Source organism: Coregonus clupeaformis, unplaced genomic scaffold (assembly GCF_020615455.1).
Source record: "Coregonus clupeaformis isolate EN_2021a unplaced genomic scaffold, ASM2061545v1 scaf0133, whole genome shotgun sequence".
NCBI classification, from domain to species: Eukaryota; Metazoa; Chordata; class Actinopteri; order Salmoniformes; family Salmonidae; genus Coregonus; species Coregonus clupeaformis.
In genome coordinates, this window is record NW_025533588.1 from 551,784 (window position 1) to 561,303 (window position 9,520).

Genomic DNA, 9,520 nt, shown 5'->3' on the forward strand with positions numbered 1-9,520 from the left:
CACCACTGGCTTAGCGCGGGGAGCAGGAACGGGCCGGACCGGACTGGCGACACGCACCACTTGCTTGGTGCGAGGAGAGGGACTGGGTTCCTTTATAAACCCCTGCTCCTTCTGCTGCCTAACCAGCTCCTCTCGCAGTGCCTCTACACTCTCCTTCTCCCTTATAGCCTCCTGTAGCACCTCCCTCTTACCTAATAACTCCTGCTCCTTCTGAACCAATAGCCCCCGTAACATGGTTGCCTCCTCTCCTAACCTGCAGATCCGCCCTGTCGCTGGCTCCTGCTGCCTCGTCGTCCACACCGTGTGCCCCCCCAAAAAAATTTCCTTGGGGTTGCCTCTCGGGTCTCTGTCGTCGGCACTCCTCTTCCCGTGAGGACTCCTCCGGGAGCCCCCACGAGTTAGGGAACAGATACTCGTCGTCGTCGTCATCCTCCGACTCCTCAGTGTAATACTGTTCCCACTCCTCTTCCCAAGGTCGTAGGGACCCAATCCGAAACCCAACCGGGTGCAGTGGTCGGGGCTCTTCTCTATCGCTCCCCGACCACCCCTTTAGCCCCCCACAAAAAATGTATTGGGGCTGCTTCTCGGGCCTCCTCCTCGGCCGGCTTCCGTGTTGCCATCGTTCCTCTCCTGCCTGGGCATTTACCTTCGCCCTTTCCCCGCGAATATCTCCTCCCATGACCACAATTTGCCCACCTGTGACATCGCTATTCGCTCTTCCTGGGCACGCTGCTTGGTCCTCGTTTGGTGGGATCTTCTGTCACGATCGATTATAGACGGGACGGACCAAGGCGCAGCGTGATATGCATACATGTTTATTAACGAATAAACACAATGACAAAACAATAAACAAACGATACGTGAAGTCCAAGGCAGCACAACACAACATACCTTAACACGGAACAAGATCCCACAACTACACAGTGCCAATAGGCTGCCTAAGTATTGACCCCAATCAGAGACAACGAGCGACAGCTGCGCTCTGATTGGGAACCACACCGGCCAACATAGAAATAGACATACTAGAATATCACCATAGAAATATACAACATAGAATATACACACCCTGACTCAACATATACAAGTCCCCTGAGTCAGCGCGTGACACCCAATTTATTATGGGAAGCTTGTGGAAGGCTACCGGAAATGTTTGACCCAAGTTAAACAATTTAAAGGCAATGCTACCAAATACTAATTGAGTGTATGTAAACTTCTGACCCACTGGGAATGTGATGAAAGAAATAAAAGCTGAAATAAATCATTCTCTCTACTATTATTCTGACATTTCACATTCTTAAAATAAAGTGGAAGTCCCAAGACAGGGCATTTTTACTAGGATTAAATGTCAGGAATTATGAAAAACTGAGTTTAAATGTATTTGGCTAAGGTGTATGTAAACTTCCGACTTCAACTGTACACATGTAAATACACTCAATATGAGCCCTTGTTTATAAAAATAAAACAATTTAAGAGCCAAAACATTTATAATAGAAATCTTAAAAAATCAGAAATGGCATCTTGTTCTCATTGACTTGCATACAAAAGCGAGCTAACTAGCTAGCTACTTAGCTTGGCTACACTCATGTAAATGGAAAAATCTCACTTGTTTTTCACTCGGTCAAAACAATTAAATTATATATAAAAATGACCAGAAAACTCAACACAATTTAGTTAATCATGTTATCTCTAGATTTTGAAAACGTAACCATGTGTACGAACCGGAAAACAGGATAAAAAATAAGGAGACACAAAGAGCTAGGTTCTCTGTTCTTTTCACTGGGCTTCTTCCAACGGTCACGGACCAACGTATAAAGAAGAGAGGTGCGCATCTGCAGCAGTAACACTCCGAATGCCTCTCCCTAGTAGTAGCGCTAAGTATGTATAGTAATGGAGTGGATGGCTCAGAAATAAGAAATACACATGTTTTACACATTTGAATTATTATGCTCAGGTAGGCTAAGTAAACTTTTTACAGAATGGCATTACAGAATTTGCAATTCCACATGTGGAAACATTGCTATTGCAACATGTTAACACCACCTTTTCACAGGTGAGGATAATAACACTATTTCACCCCCATATGTGAACTTGCAATTCCACATGTGAAAGTGAGATTTTCCCATGTGGAGTTTTCTTACATGTGAAACTGCAAATGTGATTTTCACATGTTAATGTTTTTCAAATGTGAACATGCAATTCACATGTGAGGTGAAAACATGTGAACTATGAATTTAATACAATAACTATGACATTTAAGGTCAACATATGAAAACAGCCATTTCACATGTTGATCCTGTGTAATTGAGAAAGTGCAGTAAGAATGTTATTTTCCATAGTGTGGGTTTCCCGCAGCGCAGATTTGAATGAATTTCAATACTGCCTTATCGTGTAACGTACAGTATATTTTGCTGTATTGCAGTGATCAATCAAAGTAAATAGTTTGCTGAGCTTCTGTTGGATAATGTGCTCTCCTATATTCCTTAATATCTAACTCACAAAGCTGTCTTCGATAAATAACTTGAAATTGTGAAGTGTCATAGAAATGTTTAGCTTTTCGCTAATGTGGCTTTGTCTTATGTAAATTGCATGGTGAACTTGCTGATTAAATACTGTATTAGTCTTTCTTTGAAGGCACAAAAATCTTACTGTTGTCGAGAAACAATGCTTCACTGCAGGAGAAATTTAGTACTTTCTGGAACTGTTTATAGAGGCCATGCATCAGTGTATTATGTTAAACTCAACATACTGTACATTAAAAAGCCAGTAAAATAAGAAAACAGTAAATATGTAAATACAATGAGATACAGTGATACAAGGTAAAAAAAAACACAAATTCTGATTTGCAATTTCCTTTTCAAAATAAACGTATCTTTGCTCAAATCTATGCTCAAGTTTTTTTTTGAAAAGTGAATCAATTAAATTACTAATTTCCTACTAGTCATATTCTTTAATGAGTCTGACCCGAAGGATATAATGTTGCTCCCGGACAAGGCCCAAATCCCTGTCATTCGCATGAAGAAAAGAAGGCAATACAGGGGGCACAGATCAGGGTGCCTTGTGAGAATTCGTCGGTGAGTGGGTAACCCGCCTCTACCATCCATTCTATTCGCCAACGTGCATTCACTGGAGAATAAACTGGATGAGCTCCGTTCGAGACTATCCTACCAACGGGACATTAAAAACTGTAGTATTTTATGTTTCATCGAGTCGTGGCCGAACGACGACATGGATAATATACAGTTGGCTGGGTTTCCGTGCATCGGCAGGACAGAACAACTATGTCCGGTAAGACGAGGGGTGGGGGTGTGTGTCTATTTGTCAAGAACAGCCGATGCGCAATGTCTAATATTAAGGTAGTCTCTAGGTATTTCTCGCCTGAGGTAGAGTACCTCATGATTAGCTGTAGACCACACTATCTACCAAGAGAGTTTTCATATCTTTAATAGCTGTCTATTTACCGCCACAAGTGACGCCTCAGTGCTTGAGGCGTCACTACAGACTCCCTGGTTTGATTCCAGGCTGTATCACAACCGGCCGTGATTGGGAGTCCCATAGGGTGGTGCACAATTGGCCCAGTGTCATCCGGGTTTGGCCGGTGTAGGCTGTCATTGTAAATAAGAAGTTGTTCTTAACTGACTTGCCTAGTTAAATAAAAATAAAAATGGGCAAATCTGACCATAATTCTATCCTCCTGATTCCTGCTTACAAGCAAAAACTAAAGCAGGAAGTACCAGTGACTCGCTCAATACGGAAGTGGTCAGAAGACACGGATGTTACGCTACAGGACTGTTTTGCTAGCACAGACTGGAATATGTTCAGGGATTCATCCAATGGCATTGAGGAGTATACCACCTCAGTCACCGGCATCATCAATAAGTGCATCGACAACGTCGTCCCCACAGTGACCGTACGTACATATCCCAACCAGAAGCCATGGATTACAGGCAACACTTTTTTAGTTACTACATGATTCCATATGTGTTATTTCATAGTTTTGATGTCTTCACTATTATTCTACATTGTAGAAAATGGTAACAATAAAGAAAAACCCTTGAATGAGTAGGTGTGTCCAAACTTTTGACTGGTACTGTATGTTAACAGTGTCTATTTTTAGCACTTTTCTGGAATGCTTGATTGTTTTCATTGCTTTACTGGGAAGCTTAGCAGAAGTAGACATGTTCATGTTATTTACAGTATGTTAGTGCAGGGTGAGCTGCACACAGTGGACTTCCTCTTGATCATATTCACATGATTACTGTGTACAATATCTGTAGGATCAGCAGAGGCATTCAGGGCAGTTAGTTGGACAAAAAAGTTACTTACATTGTGTCTACCAATGCCCATGGGATAATGTGCATTTGCTGAAGCATTATGACAACTCAACGACACAAGGGTAGGGATTAACTGAGCTGGGCTTGGGTCATTGATAAGTCATTGTCTCAGCGCAGCCTTATAATGCTGTGAAGAACCAGGAACCCAAATTATTTGGGTGGATCCCATCCTCCTTATAAAACAAACTTTGTTTCCAGAAGGTATCAAAATTGTCAATAAATGTTACATCCACAGAGCTGCAATAGTCACGTAGCCAGTTATAGAGGGCTAAAAGTCTGCTGAAACAATTCCATGATTTCGGGAGAGCACAGGGACAATCCATCTTCAGCTGTTTTGAGCTGCCCTTCATAATATCATTGAATCCCACATGAACTATGATAGACTAAATTTCCTGTTGCAGGTTTAAAATGTTTGGGAGCAGCTTATTGACATCCTGTACTCATGTTCCTGGATAGTACACATACATTTTTCACCATTAAACTGCCCAATAAAACGGACAGAAAGGGGATGGAGAAATCTGCCCATTCCTACCCCTGACACAATTTGTGGAACCTTTCACAGGCCCACAAGAAGCTGGATAGCGTACGCCCGCTGCTCCCGGCGATAGGTCCAGACCTCCCACAGCAGGCAGAGCCCCTTCAGATCCAGAGAGAGGGAAAGGAGCCAAACTCGACGACGAAGCCGCTGTTGTAGTCAACATAGTTGGAGTCAGCACAGCTGTCGAATACACAGGCAGTCCCAGCGATGAAGGTTCAGGTAGATCAGGCACCAGGGCGGTGAAGCTATTCTTCATGTCGATCTGCTCCGGACCTCTCGCAGACACTCTAGTCTGTTTAGCAGAATGCCACTGCCTTCGGTTTCCACAACTTGTGACATGGGACCAGCGCTGATTGGAACAATCCTCTTGCTGTTCTCCGTCTACTCCACTTCAAGATGGATGATGAGAAGCAGATGGAGACGACTTCCTTGGCATGGAAATTCCAGGTAGCACAGGCCATTCGGATAGGGACAGATGACAAGGCGGGGATACATCCATCAAGCCCGAGCGGTGTCCAGCCACAGGAGTTGAGAACGAGAGAGTTCCACTTTGCGTTTTTCCCATAAATTCACTCAGAATATACATTTGCTCGCTAAGGATAGGCACCAAACAATTGCCACATTGGAACTCTCGGTGACAGTGTTGAGAAGTCTTCTTTCTTCCTTTTGAGTTCGAAAAGTCTCTCAGTCTCAATTGACATTACCCACTGAGAACAAACTGGTTAAATCGATGTTGATTCAATGTAATTTGTCAGTGTATTGTGATGTGGAATCCACGTGGAAAATACATCGGATTTGAAAAAAACGAATCAACATTTGTTTTGAGGGTGAAATTTCAACCACATGATTATGAAATCATGGTAATCAATTTTCAACATTGATAAATATGTTGAATTTGTACCTTTGAAACAAAGTCAGATCTTCAACCTAATATCCACAATAATAATAAAAAAACAATAGGCTGGGCAGCACCTCCTACTGGAGAGTTGATCTATCTACAGATACCCTTTGGTCTCCCATAGAGGGTTTTAGCTAAGCAGGGCTGGGCTTGGTTAAAACCCTGGATGGGAGAACAAAGGGTATCTGTAGCTAGATCAACTCTCCAGTAAGAGGTGCCCTGCTTAGCTTGGATATTTGTCACTGACTGTTTCCAATGTGCTATCATGAAAATGATTGTTGAGAAATCTCCACTTAATAGATTCACTGTTGCTATCAAAGTCGTTCCAAGGGGTAGGTTTAACAGAGCAAATTAAATGTAACCATACTTTATTATTCATATATCATCAATGATGCTATTTAAGGCTAAATAGCATTTGGGAAGTCATCAACAGCTATTGTTTAAATTAATCCCAGGATTCAACTACAAATAAACAATATATGTAGGCCTAGTGTTTCAAGCTATGGTTGATTTCAAATGGAATCTACAAGTTAGTTAAAAAAACATGTTGGTTTCACCTCTCCATCTCCAAGAATATGACAAAATCAAACGGTATTTAAAATGCATTTAAAGTTTGATCTGTTTTTGTCCTATTAATTAACTTTTATTTTTGTTTGAAAATGGAGACATGAATCCAACATCCATTAATTATTAATTTGTAGACAAACTGTAGTTAAAGCCAGACGCAGTGGCACAGACGGAACTATCCAAGGATACATCTCCTTCAAATGTTGATATTTGGTTGCGTTGACAACCAAACACAATTTAATATCACTTTTGCAATACAGTAAATAGCCTATTAACTTATCAACCAGTTAACAAATGATATGTTGGATTCAGGTCTCCATCTCAACCAAAAATACAATTGAAAGAATGGGATTAAGCCAGTGGCTCAGATGGAACTATCCAAGCAACAGATCTCCTTTAAATGTTGATATTTGATTGAGTTGTCAACCAAACACAATTCAATATTACTTTTGTAATACAGTAAATAGTCTAAAATTACAAACTAATGTAACAGTATTTATTAAACTTTAAAATAAGTAACACATCCATGGCCACATTTTGAGGTTCCTGTAAGATTAAATGTCTTCTTATGTAATCATAGAAGGCGTGCATGATCAAGATAGCATGCAAATGTCGCAAGTCTGTGGAAGTCTTCACAATTGCTATAATAATCTGCGCAGAATCTCAAATGGCGTTGACCACTTGCACCATGTACTTAAATAATCTCAATTGCAATCCAGGTCATTTGGTTGTGCTAGTAGATGAAGCACAGTGATAACACATTAAGTTGTAGTATAAATAAACAAAATATCTAACATTGTATTCCCATTTGAACTTTGTTGTGCGTTTAAATGGTTGAAAGTGCAGTGATTTCACATTTAGGGGACAACTAAACAAAACATTTGACATTGATTTTCCATTGGAATTTGGTTGTGCTTTTAGATGGTTGAAAGCATAGTGATAACACATTGGGAATTCAACAAACTTTTGACTGTGGGTGAAAATAGGTTGTAATCTCATTGATCAACGTATCAACCAAATATGACCAATTTCTCCACATTGAAATGATATGGTGTGCCCAGTGGGGAGGGCCAAGGATGACAGCCATCCTTCTCAGGTCCTATTCTGAATGAAGGTTGTGATTCGCTTTAAAGCAGAGAACGACCTCTCCAATTCCTTAGGTAGCATGTTGCTCTAATAAGGTCCTTCAAAATCTCACAGTTTTCCTTTGTGGATGGTCACTTGTTGTATTTGCTGTTCATTTAATGCCAGATCGATCCGTGTCATCCCAAAATATTTTATGGTGATCTGGTGTTAGATGTGTGATGCCGACTTTTTGTGATTGTTAATTGTTACCCAGACTTTGTCCCCGGTTGAGAAGAGCAGGCAGGGGAATCAGTACAGGCGGCTACTGGTATCACAGCAACACAACCACTCTTTTCATTCATACCGCTCTATCCCTTCCTCTGATGAAGGTCAGGAAGGACAGGTGTTAGTCTCCCTCTCTGAATTATACTGTACCAAGTTGTCCTTAGAAATCCAACTTGGAAAATTGTTTGAGGTGCAGTATAGTGTCCATTTTGTCAGGTTGGTTTTGCTAGCTAGCTAGCTTTGTTCAGTTTAAGTAATGCGTGTGCCAAATTATGTAGACATGCCCAAATGTGCAGAGTTTACCCACACAACATGTTTAGGCAATATGGATGCGCAAAATATGAAATCCGCTCAGTGCAACGAATGTCAGTTAGGCAAAGCAGCAATGGCCACGCGCGTCAACAATTTGAATGGATGGGGAGGAAGGCATGCATACCCTGGCACTTTTCCTGAGGTTTTGATGCAGTTTTAGCACATTTTGAGATTTTTAGCATATTAACCACCAGAATCATTGAGAAAAAACATTAGATAACAAAAGAGACCATTAAAAAAATATATAACTTTATTTGGCTTTTCATGAAAGCTTTTTAAAAATGTGATTATCACAGGATAAGCACTGCCTACCCTGCATACCCTGACTGCACGTCACTGCTTAGAATTTTAAAACAACCGTCTTTACTTTGTTGTATTCTGGAGAGACAAAATTATCCAACACTTCATATCTGAGAACACCCTGTGATTTCCCCCCTTCATTAAGGCAGCCAGTGTATTCCTTATTAAGATAAGCTTTATTTTTTCCCCTCTCTTTTTCTCTCTCTCTTCATCCAACAGACACAGGCAGTGGATGGGAGCTCTGCATGAATAATGTTTTCCCCCTGGACCAGACCTCCTCTTTTATTCATGACACGGAGCTCCAGGATTGTTGAATATCTGTCGGGGTCTCTAGCACAAGAAAAAGTCAACTTTTAAACCCTAGGAGCAACTATGGCAAAAGGGGCAACACACAGTTGTAATGAATCACTTAGGATTACAAACCAGGTGTTCTAGCCCTGAGTGCTGATTGGCTGAAATACCACGGGTATGACAAAAAAGTTGTTTGTACTGTTCTAACTACGTTGGTAACCAGTTTATAATAGCAATAAGGCACCTCGGGGTTTGTGGTATATGGCCAAAATACCATGGCTAAGGGCTGTATCCAGGCACTCCGCATTGTGTCATGCTTAAGAACAGCCCTTAGCTGTGGTATGTTGGCCATATTTCACACCCTCTCATGCCTTATTGCTTAATTATGATCCATTATTAGCTGTAATGGATCAATTGTTTCTTCGTTATAAGCTTATTGCTTCTATGCTGGGACACTGTGTTCTCTATATATGCCATACTATTCAGTTGAAGAGAAAATCAGCTTGTAAACAGTCCTGCATGTGTAGTCTAGCTGTATCAAAATGTATATTAAGTACAGTGGGGAAAAAAAGTATTTAGTCAGCCACCAATTGTGCAAGTTCTCCCACTTAAAAAGATGAGAGAGGCCTGTAATTGATTTAGTCTATGTTCATTGAAAAAGGTTGTAATATCAAATAGTGCCTCTTATCATCATCTGCGTTGTGTAAATTGCTCCTGTAAGTCGCTCTGGATAAGAGCGTCTGCTAAATGACTAAAATGTAATGTAAATGTATTAAACGTTATTTTAGACCATATTCATGGAAATCTGTTGTTACACACAAATAGCGTATCTCAGCAACATCACTCCTCTCATCATCTTTAGTTGCATTATGGAATAAGCCTGAAATATGAATTTTACCATATTCATTCAAATCTGTTGTTACAAATGGTCTC